Source organism: Orcinus orca, chromosome X (genome assembly GCF_937001465.1).
Source record: "Orcinus orca chromosome X, mOrcOrc1.1, whole genome shotgun sequence".
NCBI classification, from domain to species: Eukaryota; Metazoa; Chordata; class Mammalia; order Artiodactyla; family Delphinidae; genus Orcinus; species Orcinus orca.
Genome location: NC_064580.1, coordinates 105,601,335 through 105,625,349, shown reverse-complemented (window position 1 = coordinate 105,625,349; position 24,015 = coordinate 105,601,335). Strand labels below are relative to the sequence as shown.

The window sequence follows — 24,015 nt, the reverse complement described above, 5'->3', positions numbered from 1 at the left end:
CTGATTTAGTGGAATATGATACTGAGATTGACATTGCCAAGTTTAATAACCAAATCATCTATAACAAGATGTATTTAAAGTCAAATTGGCTGTTATTCATGCTATTTGAAAATATGAATAGCATTAAGTACACTTTTCTGAAGTGTTTCACTGTTTCCTCTTGGATAGATAATTGCCACAGTACCAAGCTGTACCTGAGGCTTCTTAGAGATCTCAGTCTTTAAATTCATTCCAGGATGCCTTTCTCTCTGAAAAGAGAGAATGCCAGGGGAAATTATAATTCAGAGGAAGAAAGGGAATGAAAAACTGTAGTGCGTAAATAATGATGAGGCCCCTGGGATTTTCAGCTCATAAAAACTGGGCAAGGTTACACAAAGGCAAATCTATTGGCAGTCCAGTCACACATTGCCCCACGCATTAGAAATACACTTAAAGGCCAGATTATTTTTCTAGTGCTACCTACACTGATATCCTTTGAAAGAATGCTACCCACATTGATGTCCTTTGCCGACAGAATTTTACAAAAGGCTGCACTTTGGAAATTTCAGAATAAAGTCATAACCCCAGTACCTCAGTACACTGGTGACTTCAGTTACTTGGTGGTTGCCAAGTAGCTAGACATTTGGTTGCCTATGGTAATAATCATCAGTAAAGAGCTACTGCTTTCTCCTCTTTGATAAGAGTTTGTTCAAATAAAACAAATAAAAGAGAAAAATAAAACCTGGGTAAACCTTTAAAGAAATAAGATGTTAAAAAACTATTACATTTCATCCTATCATAGGAAAACATATATATTCCCTAATCCAACAATCCCTGATATATCTTCCTCCATAGAAAACAAAGGCCAATTTGGTCAAAGCAATGATTAATTCTTGATTATTAAAATTTTCTGAGTTCAATTCATTTAAGCAAGTATTTATACAGTACTTATTTCATACAAACATTGAATTAGGCCCAGTGGGGGACAAATATATATGATATGGCCTCTACATCTTAGAACTTAAAATCTAGCAGGAAAAAGCAGACATGTAGATGAGTGTATATTGCAGTTACTTAGATGTAGTAGAATGTGCACAACCAAGTAAAAGAGGAGTACAGAGAAAACAGCCTTCTACCAGGAGATGGGTTTGAGTGGGTCCTTGAGAGAAGATTTAAGATGTTAAAAAAAATTTCCAGGCGTAGATGGGAAGTGAATGGACGAGAAAAGAAATGAGAACCAGAACTGGAATGATATACTAATTAGAATATAAAAGAGGAGATGGATGAAATATTGGAAGGGAAAAATAGGTTAGATTTTGTGAATGATTGAAATGTTTATGAAAGGCAGGAAAGATGAGAAAATAATATTAAGAATGACTACAATTTTAATGTGTGCTGACTGGACAGATGGTGAAATCATAAGAGAGAAAACATATGAGATTAAGAACACAGGTTTGGAGAAATAATGATATATTAGACTTTATACATATTAAGGTTGAACTACACAAATTTAGTCATAAAAGTCATATACATACAAATCAGTCGAAAATGCATGTCCACAATTAAATATAAGAATGATATTTAGACACGTGAGCATTAAATAAGGGGAAGAGTTGAATTCAATAAAGTATACACAACATGAAGGTATAAAGGACAGAGTACATGACAGTTTTGGATAGAGGTCTGAGGACAAAAGCCTTATGAAGTATATCAAGAAAGAGTTGTCTATGAAGAACATGAAAATAAAAAGTCAGAGAGTTAAGAGAAGAATCTAAAGAGGACTATGCCAGACACAAAATAGGCGAGTTCTAAAAAGAAGGTAGTTAACAGTATCATCCCTGTTCTCATAAAACTATTAATAGAATACTTTAAAAAGTCCTGAACTTATATCTCAGGACATATTTGTTATCTAGCAGAGGAAACATCACTTAATCAAATTACATATCAAGTAAACAACACAACTTCTCCTTTTAAATGATTGCTACAATCTCATAATGCTGTGCTATATCACAAAATCTGTATTGTCCTCTGAAAAGATTTATTTATATATATGTATATACACATACATACACACATACAAAAACATATTTAAGCATAGATAGCAAGTGAATGAATGAGAAAAAATTATACTATATGTGTAATTATACATATAAAAATTATACATACATATGTATATTTAAAATAGAGAGATTCCTAGTTCTGTCTACATTAATCTAAGAGTAAAGGTTATCATAAGTGTACCCAACTCAACTTCATTGGAACTTTCTTCCCTCTCAGTATTAACAGTGATTATGCCTAATACCTGGGTGTAAATCATCTCCAAATGAGGCCCAATCCTTCCTCTCTATCTCTCTGCAAAGTCCAGTGGCTAACAGCTTCACCAAAAGCCAAACAGCAACCTCTATATAGTATTCTTGTATCTCAGATGCTATCACACTGCCTACTCTAGCTTCAAAGGAGAGATACACTATGGCTACTTTTTACACCTTCATATTGGACAGTCACTGTACAATCATTTAAACCACTCTAAATGGTTCATTGTGGAAGGACAGGCTGTGAATGAATTATTCACTGAAGCACCTAGCCAATGTATTCAGAGTAGACTCTGGAAGAACTCTTCGCTTAAAAGGGTTCCTGTTCAAAAAATGGTTTAAAAAGAAATACCAACCTAGATATATTCCAGAATGCCATCATGGTTTATTTAAAGCCTTACTAAAAATTGAAGACTTCCTTACTAGATCTCTTTGAATGACATAAAAAATGGATTACTATTCCTAACACAGATTCTGTGTGGCATAGGGCTCACAGCAGGAAAGAATATGTAGGAAATATCTTAAGTATTTTCTGTTTACCCCTCAAATACATATGTTTATTACCTACTCAGCTGGCAGGTTGTGCTTTGTTTATAGGATATCAAGGGCTTTATATTAATAAAAAATATATTTAAAACACATAATCAGGTTTAAACTTCAGAACACCTTCAGAGTTAACCCCAGGGAGCTAAGCTAAATCAACTGCTTTCATAGAAAAGTCCTCTGACTAGGCTCAAAGGGTGATTTAAATTAACATGTTGCTATATATAGAATCTGAAAAAAAAAGTGGTTCTGAGGAACCTACGGCAGGACAGGAATAAAGACACAGACGTAGAGAATGGACTTGAGGACACGGGGAGGGGGAAGGGATGGAGAGAGTGGCATGGACATATATATACTACCGAATGAAAAATAGATAGCTAGTGGGAAGCAGCTGCATAGCACAGGGAGATCAGCTCGGTGCTGTGTGACTATCTAGAGGGGTGGGATAGGGAGGGTGGCGGGGAGGCGCAGGAGGGAGGGGTTGTGGGGATGTATGTTTATGTATGGCAGGTTCGCTTTGTTGTGCAGCGGAGACTAACGCACAATTGTGGAGCAGCTGTACTCTGGTAAAGATGTTAAAAAAAAATAACATGTTGCTTTTGAAACTGATCTGTACATGGGGAAATAATTTATGGACCTCCTACATGTTATTCCTGACTTCCAAAATGATACCACATTCATCTTTAGCTCTGAAAAAGATAACAAGGAAATTTTATCAGATGAACAAAGTATATTTCATAGCAAAGTTCATACAAAACCAAGATCTATCTAAATCCCCATTTGGAACAGATATGTAACTGGTTAGAGGGGCTTGTTGCTGCCAAGGACATTTGAGGTTTGTTTTCCCCAAATATCACAAATGACATATTTTTCTCACCATATTCTAACTCAGTATTTCCATAGCTCTGTTCCCGAAGCAATGCAAATTGTAGCCAGGATTCTAAAATATTCAAAGACTTTTATCTGCAAGAAGGCTAGGAGGTATGGTTAAGAAGAATTGTTGAGGATGTAGCACCGTGATACAGTTTTCAATATTCATGTATTCACAGTGCAACAATCCTTGTTCCAGTCCCTCGGTTTTGAGTAAGAAGTTAAATGATACCAATTTATTTTAGAGTTCTCTTTTCCCTTGAGATAATCACTAGTAGTCCACTTTGGTCTTTGAGTCAGAAAGTGATACATTTCATAGAACGAAGAAAAAAATCCAAAATATATAGAATTCATAAAACTCTTGTGAGAAAGTAGACTTTGAGTAGGTAAAGGCAAGTTAACTGACTTGTTGAACAGAGAGCATTCTGGTGCTGCTTCAAAATCATTCTACTTATGGAACATACCTATTGAGGCTTCTTACCCTACTCAGATCACTCCTTTGCTTTGTGTGGATGAACATCTAATTTTTAACTATATTCATTTGCACTCACTTGTTGAGTAAGGACTGCACCTTCTGCTTATTCACAGATAACCCACTTATTCCATAATGCCTAAGTGTTCTTTGTAACTTTCAGTATGATATGCACAGAGCAGACATTCAATAAATGTTTATGCTTAATAACATAATTGACATAAACAAAGTGAGTAGTCAATAAATACTGTTGATTGACTAGTCTTGTTATTCTAAGCATTTTTCTAAATATCATTTAGGGGAGTTATTTTTCAAATCAGTGATTTATTTGATATCATTCATCATGTTTCAGTAATGGAAAGCAGAATGGCATATTAATTTATTTTGAAATAAGCCTCCCAGCTTATCACATTCAAGAATCTCTCCCAAATGACTGTTGCTGACCCTAGTATCAGCTAGCATCATTTTCAGTGAAACCCTCTCTTGTCCAAATTCACTGTATACTCTCCTTTCAAACCTCATCATCTTCTAAATTTTGTTATGAGCTGCTCGTTCAACTTCACCTGTGCATGAACAGAGGATAAATAGGTACTGTGCACACAAAATATTTCATGTCCTGCATGACAGAATTTTTTTAAATTAATTAATTAATTTATATATTTTTGGCAGGGTTGGGTCTTTGTTACAGTGCGCAGGCTTCTCATTGAGGTGGTTCCTCTTGTTGTGGAGCATGTGCTCTAGGCGCGTGGGCTTCAGTAGTTGTGGCACTTGGGCTCAGTAGTTGTGGCTCGTGGGCTCTAGAGCACAGGCTCAGTAGTTGTGGCGCATGGGCTTAGTTGCTCTGCGCACGTGGGATCTTCCCAGACCAGGGCTAGAACCTGTGTCCACTGCACTGGCAGGCAGATTCTCAACCACTGCACCACCAGAGAAGTCTGAATGACACGAATTTAATATGATAAATGAGTTTCTGCGAGAAAAAATTTCTACGTAATAAAGGCCAATTTTAATTTAGAGGGAATATACCTTTAAATTCGTTAAATCAAGAGAGAGTTGCCAGACATAAATAATTTGGTATTGGTGCATATAACTATCAGTAGTCTACTGCAATATTCTGAATAAATAACTTTATAGAAAGTATACCTGAACTGAATAGTTCATGCCTAATAGAACGAATTTTACAAAATTGTAATAAAATACCATCTATTTACTTCTGAAATAGTCTCTCCTTAGAAATTGGTACCATCAATCTCTAACACCAATCCCAGCTGTCACTACCCATCAGAATATGGAGTAGCTTAAGTGTCTGTTGTACACACAAACACCAAAGTGGATCTCACAGTTAATGCCCTCTTTGATTGATTTTAACGCATATTTTCTCTAAATTAAGGTGGCCTATTTTACCTAGGATAATTCTGTTCTTCACAGAAACTGTCATTTCTCTCACAAAGCCACTGTCAATCTTCTAATTCTTTCCATAGACTCCCTCAGACTGCCCCCTACAGCTCACAAAGCGAATACACATTCTAAAATGGTAAGACCATCCAATGATCTTACGCATATTTTTCTTACTCTCATTTAAACAGTCAAAAAAAGTGTATACCAAAAAAAACATATTACAAATTTACAAGATGCTGAACAAATGTGGGTTCTGAAAACGATCCTTTATTACCAAGATATTTAAGAGAATATAAATCCCAAGATCCCCAGAAGCCTCCTTTAAAACTAGACCTATCTTCTGAGGTAAATGTGCTTCCAGTGGGCCCTGTTCCCAGAAAGAACTCAGATGGCATGTGATCTATCAATCGTCAAAGTACTAAAAAGCACCTGGTAATCAGTCTACTCCAGGATAAGGTGCAGCAAACATACGTGAATCTCTCCTTATGCATTTAAATTGCTTCTAAAAGGCTTCTCCTTTTGTGCCTCCACATTTTCCTAATTATTTTAATTGCCTGAGCAATTATCATTTGTCAGCTCAGAAATTAAAGGGAAACAATGATAAATCCCAGACTTTGGGTATTTATTCTTGGCACTAACAACTTTTTGCTTATTACCTCAATTTGAATGGCAATATTTTAATTTGGGTGAGAGTTATCTTTAATTCAACAGGTAAGTAAAATCTTTTATGCTTTCCCTAAAATGATGCCTCTCAGGTGAGGTGGCCTACATGTAGAAAAAGCACATTGAAAATTTTCCTTTCATATAAAAGCATAGAGGCATAGGTGCACATTTCTCTTCAGAGTTTGCATGGGAGATAGATGGAGTGGAGGAAAAATATGTAAACCAAAAAACAAAATATGAATACATGGGAGACTTCCACTTTTAGTTATGGTTTAGACAGTCACAAAAGAATATCTTTCCCATCCTAAAAATGAGAAGTTGCAAAAGCTATAATAATCATATTTTTAACACATTAGCAGACTGAGGATACAAAGAAAACCAAATAATCTAAATTACATAAAGTCATGAGCCCTTCTTAGGAGAGAGGAAGCAACTGATTTATTCTCTGAGCAAAGCAGGAGCAACAACAAACTTGTCATAGACTGGAGAAAAGATAAACCAACCAATATATTAACTTTTAACCACTATACGTAGGCTGGAATGATAGAGTAGAATCTTGCAAATCCCTAGTCACAGTGCAATCTGCATCACTTTGCTGATCTTTTCCTATGCAACTTTCACTAAGTGTACAGTGGTAGCATACCAAAGCCTGGTGACAGGGTAGGAGTGCTAAGAGAGACTTCAAAGGTGAACAGGGCCCTAACTGAGTTAATGACATGAACACACCAAAGGTTGAGACACTAAACCAAATATGAGATCTTGCGATACACCAGGCTTCACCAAGTGTCAGAAATGACTCACCAAAGGCCAGGGGGCACAGTAGAAGGATGGCGATACAGAAACCTAGGCTTACAAAGCCAGAAGTAAAACTATACAGCAAACAGAATTACCCCAACACTTAAAATGCTGGCATTTTAGCTATACAGCAAAAAGTAACCACCTATGATTTGGAAATTTGACAGCTGGTTTCTAAGGCATGGAGAGATCACCAGAATCTTACCAGTGTGCTGGTAACATACTCTGAATAAGGGAAATTCCTGACCCCAACTTTAAAATATTTGGCACCACTGATGAAGTAATGAACTGACATTAACTGTATCTGCAACAAAGTCCAGATCCAGAAAGTCTTCCCTGACAAGAGGAGAATGAGATCAGAATTCAGGGAGACTGAGACACCTAAAAATTTAGGGGAAGAATACCGAATAGAAAGTAAAACCCAGAAAATACACTCTAGAAATCTGCACAGCGGTCCCCTTGCACCTTTAGATAAACTCTAAGCTGAATGAACATAGGATGAAATTTCACAAGGTCAGGCAAAGAATAAATATCAGCAAAGAATAACTACTCAGCAATCACAGTAGAAAGATCTCACTGAACACCCAAAGCATCCAGTATGGACATAAGGAAGGTCACAACATAGGCACAGAACTAAATTGGTACTATTAAATACTGCACTAGAGCCACACTAAGAAAGCTTTAAAAAAAGATTCACAAGGATATAACTGATTCATAAATATCTTCACTGCTGGTCAGAACAAAGTTCATCACGTTTTATAGAGAGACACGTATAAACAGACACACAACAAAATGATATTCACAATATCCAGGATACAATAACATTTAATAGACGTGAAAAAGCAGGAAATTGGTTGTCAGGGGCTAGAGGGAGGGGGAAATGGGAAATTGTTGCTCAATGGGTATAAAATTTCAGTTACACAGCAGGAGTAAGTTCCAGAGATCTGCTAAACAACTTAGTACTTACAGTTAATAATATAGTATTATAGTATTGTGCACTGTAAAGTATGTTAAGAGGATAGATCTCATGTTAAGTCTTCTTACCACATGCAAAACACACACACAAACAGAACACAAGGAAATTTCTGAAGGTGATGAATATGTCTAGTACCTTGATTGTGGTTATGGTACTATTGGTATATGCATATGTCCAAACTCAACAAGATGTATGCATTAAATGTATGCAATTTTTTATATTATATCTCAATAAAGCTTAAAAAGTAAATTTAAACATGTAAGTATAAACATACATTACCTGTGACTGCCTAACAACCACAATCTTTGTCGCTAAAAACAACAGAAATTTCTTAAACCTCTTGAGGCTAGAAGTCCAAAATCAAAATGCTAGCAGGTCCTCACTTCTTCAGGCTCTCAGAAGTATCCTTCCATGTTTCTTCCAGCTTCTGGTGTCTGTTGGACTTCCTTGGCTTTCTTGGCTTCATCATTCCAACCTCTGTCTCTGTGGTCACAATGCCTCCTACCCTTCATGTGTCATAAACCTTCTACTGCCTTTATCTTATAAGGACACTGGCCGCTGGATGCAGTATCACGTGGATAAACCAAGACAACCACATACTGAGTTCTTCAATTACATTAGCAAAGATACTTTTATCCAAATAAGATAACTTTCACAGGTCTGGGTGGACATATCTTGTTAGGGGCCACCAGTCAACCCACTCTAGCACCTAACAACAGAAAACCAAAATATATGAAGCAAAACCGACAAATTTGAAGAGGAAAATGGACAGTTCAACAATAGTAGATGGGGACTCCAATCCTCCAACTTCCAAAAATGAATAGAACAAAAAGGTATAGTATCATCAAGGAAATCACATGACTATAAACCAACTAGATCTAACAACTATTTACAGAAAACTGCACCCAACAACAGCAAAACACACATTTTTTCTTGAGTATCCATGGGATGTTCCTCCAGGATAGATGATGTCTTCAGCCAAAAGGCAAACATCAACAAATTTAAAAGACTTGAAATCATACAAATACATTAGATGAAATTAGAAATCATTAGGAATCAAGGAAAATCAAGGAAATTTAGGAAATCCTCAAATATGTGGAAATTAAACACACTATTTACTAAAAGAGGCAAATAATAAATCACCAGGGGAATTAGAAAATATTTTGAGATGAAAATGAAAATTAAAAAATTATAAAATGCAGTTAAAGTAGAGCTTATAGAGGAATTTACGGATGTCATTTGTATATTAAAAATATCTCAAAACAATAACTTAATCTTCCACCTTAAAAAAACTAAAACAAACACACTAAATTCAATACGTGCAAATAAATAATAAAGGCTATAATGGAAATAAAAAATAAATTAGAGAAGTATAGAAAAAATATTTTTAAAACATGGTTCTTGAAAAGATCAACAATATTAACAAACCTTTGGCTAAATGGACCAAGGGAAAAAAAGATTCAAATAACTAAAATCAGGAATAAAAGAGGGGACGCCACTACGGATCTTATAGAAATAAAAATAATTATAAGGGAATACTATGAACAACTGTATTTCAACAAATTAGATAACCTAGATAAAATGAAGAAATTTCTTGAAAGATACAACCTACCAAAAGTGACTTGAGAATAAATAGAAAATGTGCATAGACCTATAACAACAAAAAAATAAGTAATTTAAAAATATTCCACAAACTGTAAAAATTTTTGTTCTAATTCTGTGAAAAATGCTATTGGTCATTCGATAGGGATTGCATTGAATCTGTCAAATACTTTGGGTAGTAGAGTCATTTTGACAGTATTGATTCTTTCAATCCAAGAACATAGTATATCTCTCCATCTGATTGTGTTATTTTTTATTTTTTCATTAGCAACCTACAGATTCAATACAATCCCTATCAAATGACCAATAGCATTCTTCACAGAATTAGAACAAAAAAGTTTTCAATTTGTATGGCAACACAAAAGACCATGAGTAGCGAAAGCAATCTTGAGAAAGAAAAACAGAGCTGGAGGAATCAGGTTCCCTGACTTCAGACTATACTACAAAGCTACAGTAATCAAAACAGTATGGTACTGGCACAAAAACAGAAATACAGATCAATGGAACAGGATAGGAAGTCCAGAGATAAACCCACGCACCTATGGTCACCTAATCTATGACAAAGGAGGCAAGGATATACAATGGAGAAAAGACAGTCTCTTCAATAAGTGCTGGGAAAACAGGACAGCTACATGTAAAAGAATGAAATTAGAACACTCTCTAACACCATACACAAAAATAAACTCAAAATGTATTAAAGACCTAAATGTAAGGCCAGAAACTATCAAACTCTTAGAGGAAAACATAGGCAGAACACTCTATGACATAAATCGCGGCAAGATCTTTTCTGATCCACCTCCTAGAGTAATGAAAATAAAACCAAAAATAAACAAATGGGACCTAATTCAACTTTAAAACTTTTGCACATCAAAGGAAACCATAAATAAAACGAAAAGACAACCCACAGAATTGAAGAAAATATTTGCAAACAAAGTGACTAACAAGGGATAAATCTCCAAAATATACAAACAGCTCATGCAGCTCAATATCAAAAAAACAAACAAGCCAATCAAAAAATGGGCAGAATACTGAAATAGACACTTCTCCAAGAAGACATACAGATGGCCAAGAGGCACATGAAAAGATACTCAACATCACTATTATTAGAGAAATGCAAGTCAAAACTACTATGATGTATCACCTCACACCAGTCAGAGTGGCCATAATCAAAAAATCTACAAACAATAAATGCTGGAGAGGGTGCGGAGAAAAGGGAATCCTCCTGCACACTTGGTGGGAATGTAAACTAGTAGAGTCACTATGGAGAATGGTATGGAGGTTCCTTAAAAAACTAAAAATAGAGCTACCATATTATCCAGCAATCCCACTCCTGGGCATATATCCAGAGAAAACCATAATTCGAAAAGATACATGCACCCCAATGTTCACTGCAGCACTATTTACAATAGCCGAAACACGGGAGCAACCTAGATGCCCATCGATGGATTAATGGATAAAGAAGATGTGGTGTATATATATATATATATATATATATATATATATATATATATACACACACACACACACACACACAATGGATTACTGAGCCATAAAAAAGAATGAAATAATGCCATTTGCAACTACATGGATGGACCTAGAGATTGTCATATTGAGTGAAGTAAGTCAGAGAAAGACAAATATCATATGATATCGCTTATATATGGAATCTAAAAAAATGGTACAAATGAACTTATTTACAAAACAGAAATAGAGTCACAGATGTAGAAAAACAAACTTATGGTTACCAAGGGGGAAAGGGAGCAGGGGGAGGGATAAATTGGGAGATTGGGATTGACATATACACACTACTATATATAAAATAGGTAACTAATAAGGACCTACTGTATAGCACAGGGAACTATATTCAATACTCTGTAATGACCTATATGGGAAAATAATCTAAAAAAGAGTGGATATATATATATATATATATATATATGTTAAACAAAAAAAGAACTGTAGTAAACAATTTAGCCATAAAAATCTTATTTTTTATGGTTTTGTGATTTAAAAATAATAAAAATAAAAACCTTCTACAAAAAAAGTTTATGCCCAGATGGCTTTAATGGTGAATTCCGTTTAATGTTTAATAAAGGATTAATAACATCATTCACAAATTCTTTCAAAAAAAAGAAGGGGAGGAAACACTTCCTAACTCATTGTATGAGGCCAGTAGTATACTCATACTAAAAGCAAAGATGCAACAAAAAAGGAAAACTGCACATCAACATCTCTTATGAATATAAATACAGGATTCCTCAATAAAATACTAGCAAACTCAACCCAGAAGATATTAAGAGGATTATACATCATTACCAAGTAGGATCAATCTCAGGATGCAGGTTAGTTTATCATCTAAATGTCAATCGATGGAATACACAATATTAATAGGAAAAGGACAAAAAATTGCATGCTCGTATCAACAGATGCAGAAAAAGTATCTGACAAAATCCAACGCCCTTTCATGAAAAAACACTAAATAAAATAGGAAAATACGGAACTTTCCTTATTCTCATAAAAGACATTTATGATAAACCACAGGTAACATCATATTAAATTAAGAAGCCTGTGTGCTTTCCTACCAAGACCAGAAACAAGACAAAGATGTTCACTCTTGTCACTTATATTCAACATTGTACTGGGGGTTTTAACCAGGTCACTTATATTCAACATTGTACTGGGGGTTTTAACCAGGTCACTCAGAGAAGTAAATAAAAGGCATACATATTGGAAAGGAAGGCTCTCTAATCATAGATGACATGATATTGTATTTAGAAAATCCTAACGAATCCACTAAAACACTATTAGAATTAATAAACAAGTTCAGCCAAGTAACAGCATACAAGATCAATACACAAAAATCAATTTTATTGCTATACTCTAGCAATGAAAACTCTGAAAATGAAATTTTAAAATGATTACATTACCGAACCATCAAAAAGAATAAAATATGTAGAAACAAATTTAACAAAAGAAGTTCAAAACTTACGCTCTGAAAACTACAAAACATTACTGAAAGGAATTAAAGAAGTTCTAAATAAATGGAAAGACAACTCATGTTCATGAATCAAGAAGATTTAATATTGGTAAGAAGTAGTGTTCTCTAAACACTCTACTGACCCAACAAAATCCCTCAAAATCCCAGCTGCCTTTCATGCAGAAATCTGTATGATTACCCTAAAATTCATATTGAAACATAAGGGACCTAGAAGAGCCAAATGTTCATGACCTTGTATTATACAATGGTTTGTTAGATATGACACGAAAAGCACAGGTGATGAAAGAGGGAATAGATAAACTGGACTTAAGAAAATTAAAAACTTTCATGCTTCTTGGTCTTCATCAAGTAATTGAAAAGAAAACCCATAGAATGGGAGAAAATATTTGCAAATCATGTATTTGATAAGGGATTTGTATCTAAAAAAATAAGTAACATTCTTTCAACTCAACAATAAAAAACAAATAACTCAAATTTAAAATGGGCAAAGGACTGAATAGACAGTACTCCAAAGAGTAACAGGAATGGCCAACAAGCTTATGAAAAGAATCTCAACATCATTAGTCATTAGGGAAATTCAAATAAAAACCACAATGAGATGCTACTTCACACTTACTAGGAAGGCTATAATTTTTTAAAAAGGAAAACAGTAGTGAAGAGGTATGGAGAAATTGAAACCCTTGTATATTGCTGGTTAAAATATCAAATGATGCAGCATCTGTGGAAAACAATTTGGGTTTCAATATAAGTTTCAAAATATTGTACAACAGGATTGTTTTTAATTACCTTAAGAAATCCGGGTAAAGAAAAAACAAGAGTGGCACAATAAGACAGAGCCAGGTTTAAGTTTAATAAACAAGGTGCATGCATGAAGTCTTACAATTACTAGAAGTCAACCATTCAAGTGAACTTTTAAAAAATAAATAAATTTATTTATTTATTTATGGCTGCATTGGATCTTCCTTGCTGCGCGTGGGCTTTCTCTAGTTGTGGTGAGCGGGGGCCACTCTTCATTGCGGTGCATGAGATTCCCATTGTGGTGGCTTCTCTTGTGGAGCATGGGCTCTAGGTGCGTGGGCTTAAGTAGTTGTGGCACACGGGCTCAGTAGTTGTGGCTCGCGGGCTCTAGAGTACAGGCTCAGTAGTTGTACTGCACAGGCTTAGCTGTTCTACAGCATGTGGGATCTTCCCGGACCAGAGCTCAAACCTGTGTCCCCTGCATTGGCAGGCAGATTCTTAACCACTGCGCCACCAGGGAAGCCCTGAAGTGAACTTTGGCTATTCCTAATAGCCAATGCAAGAAGCAAAATTTCATCTCTTACCTGATCATAAGATAAAACTTGACGTGAAAAATCTCTTTTCTGTATCCTTATAGAAGTGACATTACAATTTACCCAACAACACTTTTAGGGTTAACAAAACAATGACTTTCATAGGGCTATCTATCATGTATATTTGTAACATCATGATAAAGCTTAATTCAGTAAAACTAGTTATATCAGCAGCCTAAATAATGCAGGTTAGGTGTATAGCTTTCTGATGGCCAGGCTTTGAATTTGAGCCATTTTGGAGTATTCACAAAATAGAAGAATTGTATCCTTTAAGAGATCTTCCATCAAAATTCTTTTTTTTAAACCAAGTTTTAGATATGTATTAGAAGGGTGACAAACAAATCTTCACAGGGGCGAGTACAGTAAAATAGATGAGAGAAGTGGGACTTTCTAATAAAAACAAACAAACTACAAATACAATTGAAAAATGGTATTTAATATACAGCCACCTCCATCTTAGGGGTTAGGAGCTATGGTAAACCAGAGCCTACTATACTTCCAACCAGTCTATTTTTACTATAACCAAAATACGTGTTATATATTGCTAGATCTCTTACCTTTCTTAGTTGTAGCATTCAGAAGTCAGTTACAGAAAACAGAAACCATTAAGGTTATTTCATGCATAAAGAGTAAAGGGCTTCAATATGGGAAACTGAGTGTTTGCAATTTGTAGAGGGTGGGTCTTCAGAAATGACTGCCAGGAGAATGATGACGAATCAGACCTCAAGTAAGTTGCCAACGCTACTTCAATTAGGAAAGTGGGAAATCTTGAATCTTTCACTTTAACTGTTGACTCCAAGAACCATACAATTAAGAAGCTACTACTGCTTTTAGCCATTAATTCCAGAGTCACCCCTTTCCCATTAGGTCCACACTGACAACAGAAATAATAGCAACAACAATTAAAGGATGCATCTTCTGGCCCTGCTTCTTGATTTCCACAAACCTGGTGACAGGAATACTGCTTTACAGGTAAACCAAAACCCTCCATGATCATGTTTACCACCGGGAACAACTGAAACCTCTGCTTTTAAAGTATCACTTAACTATATCTGATTGGTGAATGCTAAAACTAAATAATTTCTTTCTGGAAGCTCCAATTAGAAATGTAATTTTTAACTTTTTAACTAAAAATGTGTCTGTGTAGGCATGAGAGATGTATTCAGAGTAGTAGTGCACTTTATCCACCATATACTTTTATGATAAAATGACCAGAGTTTTAAAGTGCTGGCAATTAATTCAATTTTTTAAAAATGTTAATGGGCAGGCTAACAGTTGTGGGAGTTGATAAAGTACAACTGTGAGCATATTTGGCTTCATGAGGATGGTAGTTTGTGGTCTACTTCAGTATGGAGGAACATCAAGATCAAGTTCTGCCCTCCAGTCTGTAAAGAAATACCAATAGTGCTTTCCTCTAATAAAAGCATTTAAAATTGTATTTATCTTACAAAAGTAGAAATTCTTGATAAAACAGTCCAAAAATATGCAAGTTTATATAGTAAAAGTGAAAATTTCTCACCTATCACTGTCACTCCCCTTTTGTAACCTTTATTAACCTTGTGAAATAGATCATACCTCACTTTGAAAAAAAGAGATGAAAAAGCAGGAAAATGTGACCAATGATCAAGAGAAAGTACTTCTAAATAGAAGCTAACCATGAGATAACCCAGATGTCAGATCTAGCTTACAAAGACTTAGCACTTTAAAACAGCAAAAAAGAAAGTACTTACAATTCTGAGGGCTGACTCAGTGATTCTCCACTGCATGCAGTGCCAGTTGGGATCACTCATATAACTTCATTCATTTAAGAGCTTAGCTGGAGTGCCTTGGTTCTCCTCTATGTGGACTCACTTTTCACACAATGTCTTATCCTCCAGAACCTTCTACATTTATACCCTTGATTTGATCTTGACCCTGGGAAGTGCTCAGGATTTAATCAACTCCATGAGGCCATTCCGTATTTTGAGAACCATTTGCCAGGTGGAGAAGCTACAAATGAGAAAAAAGTTTTATTTTCCAAACCAGTAAGTCTTATATATATAGACATATTTATTCCATATTATTCTTGAAAAGTGAACAGTTCCTTCTTTAGCTCATCTCTCTCTTATAATTTATCACAGATAGCTAAAAGAAGCTAACTGACACTTCTGAATTCTTGACAATTTCATTGCCTGGCTATCACCTTAACCAGTACTAAAATTTTGTTAGGTATTTTTTCTACCTTCCAGGTTATCACAAGTAACAATTCTGTCAATGTTATATCAATATATGACAGAGAAAAGGGCAATGGCAGTTTCCTCACTGTTCTCTCAGCCTTCAATCACAATCTCCTCACCACTTTTCCAGCCACCCAGTCTCAAAGACAATGGCATTATTTTATGTTTTTGTTACAGAAACACTCCACTTCTAGGGGGCAATTCTATTTTAGTTATCTATTATTGTTTAACAAGCACTACAAAACTAGTAATTTAAAACAATGATGATTTATTATTTCTTACAAGTCTATAGGTTGACTCAGTAGTTATTCTGTCCCACATAGTATCACCGGGAATCACTCATATGACTGCATTCACCTGGGAGTAAAACTGCTTCACCTCAGTCTTCTGCACTGTACTTTCTCATCACAGGGTGTCTCAATTCCCAGTGCTTCTCTACATGCCCCCCATAATAGAAGGATAGCTAGCATGGACTTCCTTACAAAATAGCAGCTGGTTTCTAAGACAGCAAAAAAAGAAAATTCAAAGGCCCTGAATGGTGATTCCCAGAAGTAGTATAGTATTGTTTCCACTGCATTCCATTGGTCAAAAACTTACAAAGACAGCCAGGATTCAAGGAGAGTGAAAATAAACTCTTACCCTTTTATGGGAAGAGTACTAGACAATACTGGGAGGGGAGAAAATTTTTGAAAACCAATCTATCAATCTTAGCAACCTACAGAACCAAAAAACTCAGAACCGAGGCAGGATACATACAAAGAAAACTCCAGCTAGGCCCATATAGTCAAACTGCTGCAAATCAATGAAAAAGATAATCTTAAAATGTCAGAGAGGGCTTCCCTGGTGGCGCAGTGGTTGAGAGTCTGCCTAACGATGCAGGGTACATGGGTTTGTGCCCCAGTCTGGGAAGATCCCACATGCCACGGAGTGGCTGGGCCCGTGAGCCATGACCACGGAGCCTGCGGGTCCAGAGCCTGTGGCCGCTGAGCCTGCGTGTCCAGAACCTGTTCTCCACAATGGGAGAGGCCACAACAGTGAGAGGCCCACATATCACAAAAAAAAAAAAAAATGTCAGAGAAAAACTAAATACTATATAGATGAAAACAGTAATAAGATTGACAGTAGGCTTCTTATCAAAATAAAATAATGGTGGCTAGAAGACAATGGACTTACATATTTAAAGTGCTGAAAAAAAGTACTACTGTGCATATACCCTGAGAAAACCATAATTCAAAAAGAGTCATGGACCACAATGTTCATTGTAGCTCTATTTACAATAGCCCAGAGATGGAAACAACCTAAGTGTCTATCAACAGATGAATGGATAAAGAAGATGTGGCACATATATACAATGGAATATTACTCAGCCATAAAAATAAACGAAATTGAGCTATTTGTAATGAGGTGGATAGACCTAGAGTCTGTCATACAGAGTGAAGTAAGTCAGAAAGAGAAAGACAAATACCGTATGCTAACACATATATATGGAATTTAAGAAAAAAAATGTCATGAAGAACCTAGGGGTAAGACAGGAATAAAGACACAGACCTACTAGAGAATGGACTTGAGGATATGGGGAGGGGGAAGTGTAAGCTGTGACAAAGCGAGAGAGAGGCATGGACATATATACACTACCAAATGTAAGGTAGATAGCTAGTGGGAAGCAGCCGCATAGCACAGGGAGATCAGCTCTGTGCTTTGTGACCGCCTGGAGGGGTGGGATAGGGAGGGTGGGAGGGAGGGAGACGCAAGAGGGAAGAGATATGGGAACATATGTATATGTATAACTGATTCACTTTGTTATAAAGCAGAAACTAACACACCATTGTAAAGCAATTGTACTCCAATAAAGATGTTAAAAAAAAGATGTAAAAAAAAAAGTAAAGTTAGAATTCTATACACTGTAAGATATCTTTCAGAAAAAGACTAAATGAACACATTTCCAGACATATAAAAGCCAAAGCATTTGTCTCAAATATGCCTATACCACAAGAAAAGATTAAAAAAAGATGGCAGAGTGGAAGGACGTGTGCTCACTCCCTCTTGCGAGAGCACTGGAATCACAACTAACTGCTGAACAATCAGTGACAGGAGGACACTGGAACTCACCAAAAAAGATGCCCCACATCCAAGGACAAGGGAGAAGCTGCAATGAGATGGGAGGAGGGGTGCAATCACAATAAAATCAAATCCCATGGCCATTGGGTGGGTGACTCACAAACTGGAGAACACTTATACCACAGAGGTCCACCCACTGGAGTGAAGGTTCTGAGCCCCACGTCAGGGTTCCCAACGCAGCCAAAAATAAATAAGTAAAGAAAATAAACAGAAAACAATTTAAAAGTAATATGGGCAGAAGACCTAAATAGACATTTCTCCAAATAAGACATACAGATGGCCAACAGGCACATGAAAAGCTTCTCAACGTCACTAATTATTCGACAAATGCAAATCAAAACTACAATAAGGTATCACCTCACACCGGACAGAATGGGCATCTTCATAAAATCTACAAACAACAAATGTTGGAGAGGGTGTGGAGAAAAGGGAATCCTCTTGCACTGTTGGTGGGAATGTAAATTGATACAGCCACTATGGAGAACAGTACAGAGGTTCCTTAAAAATCTAAAAATAGAATTACCATATGACCCAGCAAGCCCACTACTGGGCATATACCCAGAGAAAACCATAATTCAAAAAGACACAAGCAACCCAATCTTCACTGCAGTACTATTTATAATAGCCAGGTCATGGAAGCAACCTAAATGCCCATCGACAGACGAATGGATAAAGAAGATGTGGTACATATATACAATGGAATATTACTCAGCCATAAAAAGGAACAAAATTGGGTCATTTGTAGACACGTGGATGGATCTAGAGACTGTCATACAGAGTGAAGTAAGTCAGAAAGTGAAATACAAATATCGTATATTAACGCATATATGTGGAATCTAGAAAAATGGTACAGATGAACCGGTTTGCAGGGCAGAAATAGAGACACAGGTGTAGAGAACAAACCTATGGACACCAAGGGGGGAAACTGGGGGGTGGTGGTGGTGGGATGAATTGGGAGATTGGGATTGACATATACACACTAATATGTATAAAACAGAGAGCTAATAAGAGTCTGCTGAATAAAAAATAAATTCATTAAATTAAAAAAGATAAAGCTAATGACATGAGATAGTTCATTTGGACTTTGTTAATGTACAACATTAACAATTTCTGCAATTTTAAATGCATTAAAACTGTGGTTGACTAAAAAAAAATGATAAAAAAAATTGTTCTTCACGCAAAAGGTGCAGATTGTAAGAGAAAAAAATGAATAGCACCAGAAAAGATAAGTATGTGGGTATACTTAAAAACATATATTAAATAAAAATAAAACATTAAATATACATGTGCAGCAACTTATTATGGGGTTTATAAAATATATATAAACTATATCACATCAAAGTACATATATTCGTAGTATATGGACTTATACTAATCTAAGGTTTTTATATTGTGTGGAAAATAGTGAGATATTATGTGAAATTAGACTGTAATTAGTAAAGCATGTATTCTATAATTTTTAGAGAAACCACTAAAAATAACACACAAAAAGATACAAAGTCAGTAGAGGAGATAAAAGCAAACACTAAAATATAACTAGCACAAAAGAGGGAAGGAAAGAAGGAACAGAAGTAAAAAGAAAAGACGGCATGAATATAAAACAAATAGCAAGATGACAGACTTAAACCCAACCATAGCAAAAATTATATATAAATGGTTCAAATACTATAATTGAAAACCAGAGATTATAAGATAGGCGAAGAAAGCAAAACCCAACTCCATGATTTATAAGGACTGTACTTTCAATATAAGGACATAAAGAGGTTGAAATTAAAAGGATGAAAAAAGGTGTTCCATGCAATATTAATCTCAGAAAATGTAGACTGTATGGAAAAGTGTAATGCCAGAAAGAAATTTAATAATAATAAAGGGGTAATTCATCATGAAGACATAATAACACAAAATGTGTATGCACCTAGGAAAAGAGCTTCAGAATACCAAAAAAGTTGAAATTTTAAGAGATAAATAAATATACAATCATTATCAAATATTTTAATACCTCCGTCATAAAGAGATAGAACAGGTAGATAAGAAATCAGTAAAAACACAGAAGATTTGAACAGTAATATCAGTCATCTTGACCTAATGTACATTTATAGATTCCTATACCAAACAACAGTAGATAACATTCTATTCAAATGCAGATTAAACATTCACCAGGACAGACCAAATGCTCAGCTATAAAACAAGTCTCCATAAATTTCAAAGGAATGAAATCATATAGAGTATTGCACTGGCCACTTGGAATTATATTAGAAATCAATAATAATTAGATACCTACAAATTTATAAATACTTGGAAATTATTCAACTTATCGATAAATTAACAGTGATTCAGAGAAAAACTGAGAAAAATTAAAAACTAAATTATGAATATACAGCAAATCAAAAATTGTGGGATGAAGCTAACACCATGTTTAGAGGTAAACATATAGCTTGAAATGTTTAAATTAAAAAAATAAGTGTTTAAAATTAACGACTTCTACTTTCATCTTATGCTAGAAAAGGAGGAGCAAATTAAATTAAAAATAAGTAGAAGAACTGAAATCAATGAACTAGAAATTGGATAAGTTATACAAAAAAGTCAAAGATTTTTCTTTTAAAAAGTTAATAAAATTTGTAAATCACTAGTAGGACTGACGAAGAAAAAAAGAAAAACAGCACAAATTATCTACATTAGGAATGAATGAGGGAACATCACTACAGTTCCCACAGACATTAAAATTATAAAAAGGGAATGTTGTGAACAACTTTATTCCAGTCAATATGACAATTTGGAGGAAATTACCAATGTCCTTGGAAGATAAAAACTACCAAAACTCAAACAAGAAAAAATAGAAAACATATATCACCTTCTATTCATTAAAGAAAATGAATTAAAAAATCAACAGCCTTCCCACAAAGAAACCTTTAGGCCCAGATGTTTTCCCTGGTGAATCCTACTGAATACTTAAGGAAGAACTAACACTAGTTCTTCCTTAGTAACTAACACCAATCCTACACGAATTCTTCTAAAACTCAGAGGAGGAGAGAATACTCTCCACTTCATTTTACAAGGCTGCATAACACTATTACCAAAACCTGACAAAGAATGACAAGAAAAATTAGAGATGGATATTACTCACGAATATAGGAACAACATTCCTTAATAAAACAGTAGCAAATAAATATCAGCAATATATTAAAATGATAATACATCATGAATAAGTAGAGTTCATTTTAGTAATAAAGGTAATTTATCGTTTCAAAAGCAATTGATGAAATTCACCATTATAACAGACTAAAATTAAAACCATATTATCTTTTCAATAGGTACAGAAAAAGCGTTGGACATACTTCAACATCAATTCATGATTAAAATGAAAACTTTCAATACATTGGGAATAGAAGGAAATTTCCTCAACCTGATAAAGGCATCTAAGAAAAATATACAATATTAGTTAGCCTGGATTTTCAGGTAGAAATATTTTGGTGTCCCTCCCTGGAATTAAAAGTAGAGGTACAGAGGACTTCCCTAGTGGCACAGTGGTTAAGAATCTGCCTGCCAATGCAGGGGACACAGGTTTGATCCCTGGTCCAGAACGATCTCACATGCCGCAGAGCAACTAGGCCCGTGTGCCACAACTACTGAGCCTGCGCTCTAGAGCCCACGCACCACAACTATGGAAGCCTCTGTGCCCTAGAGCCCGAGTGCCGCAACTACTGAGCCCAGATACTGAAACTACTGAAGCCCGCACACCTAGAGCCCATGCTCCACAACAAGAGACGCCACCACAATGAGAAGCCCGTGCACCGCAACGAAGAGTAGTCCCCACTCAACACAACTAGAGAAAGCCCATGCACAGCAACGAAGACCCAACACAGCCAAAAAAAAAAAAAAAAAAAAAAGTAAAGCCACAAAGAGGAAACCAATTATCCAGCACAAACTAATTTCCAACTTGGATTTAAGCTCCAATCAGAACAAGGTGTAAGAATGCACTTACGTGTACATACACACACACACACACACACACACACAGAAATACACATAAATGTATATGACAAACATATGTTCACAGATATTTAATAAAGATTGTTATTGGAAATTTTAAATTATGCTTTTCCAAAATATCCTAACTCCAATGGAGACAAAGGCAAGGTTGCCATGTACAGCTGAGCAAAGTATACACTGCACAACTAGTGGGGCACCATTCACACGGACAATAATGTGAATGGCATCTCTTGGAATTGTAAAATATAGTGGCCCTTTATGAGGCATTTGCTTCTGGCAAAGTTATTCAAGGAGCATGAATTACACTTACTAAATTGCTTCTTATCAAACTCATACTGCAATACTGCATGAAGAAACCAGGCTCCTACTTACTGATAAAGTAAAATTTCATATCTGTCCACAAACTTGTTTTCAGTGTTCTGCAAAACTAGTTTTGAATACTCATTCAAGCTACCAACAAAAAGTCTTGCATTTCCTTAGAAGTCTTCTGATGCAATATACCTCTCTATCACATTTTCCTTCCTCAAAATGAACATGTCTTGAGGTATATGCTCTCAGAAGGCAATCTGAAGAATTATTGTTTAGGTGCTAATAGAAGATAATATAAATTGTCAACTGTTATTTATTTTATTAACATAGTGGATCATACCTTCCAGATACTTTTTCCTAGGAAATACAAAAGGTTTTTCAAACAGCTGTTTCTTATTGGACCCTCTCGTAGAAGTCAAGGTCAACCACTAAATTGTAACTCAAGTGAAAGTATCGCTGCTGGGAACTCAGCTAATAGAGGCCAGATCTATTGCATTCTGTGGATCTAACTTGGTATAGGAATAGAACTACAAGAATCTAGAAGAATTGATAGTTAATGTAGCACAGGTATTCTCTCTCAAACATCAGTTTTCTCAATTGCACTTTTGTCAGGAGATGGATAGCAGTCACTTTAAGGTTGGGCTCTCAAAAGTGTGTCTAGAATTCTGATATCCCAAGACATTGATTAACGTGAAACCCATATACTTTAGATACCAGATAAGCTAAAGACTAAAGTGATATTATGTAATGACAATTCACAGACCTAACTTGTATTCTTGCTGAGGCAGACTAGCCCACCTATACACATAGATCTGCCTACAGGGTTGCGTTCAGGCATAGCCAAATGTTCCCTTAAAAAATAAATTTTGGATCTATTCTAGTGTTTAAATGGAAATCCTGTTGTGTTCTCAGAGTTCAGAATCATAGGACATGGAAGATATCACCTTGACCTAGAAAAAGTTAAGGAAAAACCTTACCATGAACTTAAATTATCCTAGCTTATCACCCGTTGCAGACAATCTAATTTGAAGTAGTACTTCATTGAAATGGTTCTGCCAGGTTGGGTACCCCGAAATATTTCAACAAATTAACTTACTAGGTGGAATTACTGGTATTCACATGAACAATTTAAAATATACCAATAGGGATGGCTTCCTTTTTCTATGCCAGACTATATTTTATATTTTGATCACAATGAGGTAGAAATGTCTAGTCACTAAAATACAGGTACTTGTCAAAAAGGCCTAAAGCATCATTCTCTATCCAGTGAAATACTCAAACAACATACAGATGATATCAACAATGCTTTCAGCCCACTGAACAAATATTCAGTGGTAACATACTCATAAGTTCAGTATTGACACTCCCTTAGTGATTGTGGTGTAGACAAAAGTGATTTTTACCTACAACCAAGAGCAGGATCACTGTAGAGACTACAGAATGGAT

The 24,015-nt window shown here is 35.5% G+C and overlaps 1 long non-coding RNA gene across 1 annotated transcript in view; it reads right to left on the bottom strand.

Moving 5' to 3' along the window:
* Positions 1–24,015, bottom strand: part of LOC125963043 (uncharacterized) — a 282,943-nt gene that overhangs the window by 192,295 nt on the left and 66,633 nt on the right. Inside the window, exon 2 of the long non-coding RNA XR_007474796.1 lies at positions 15,667–15,925. This is a non-coding gene — a long non-coding RNA (uncharacterized LOC125963043). The remainder of the gene's footprint in view (positions 1–15,666; positions 15,926–24,015) is intronic.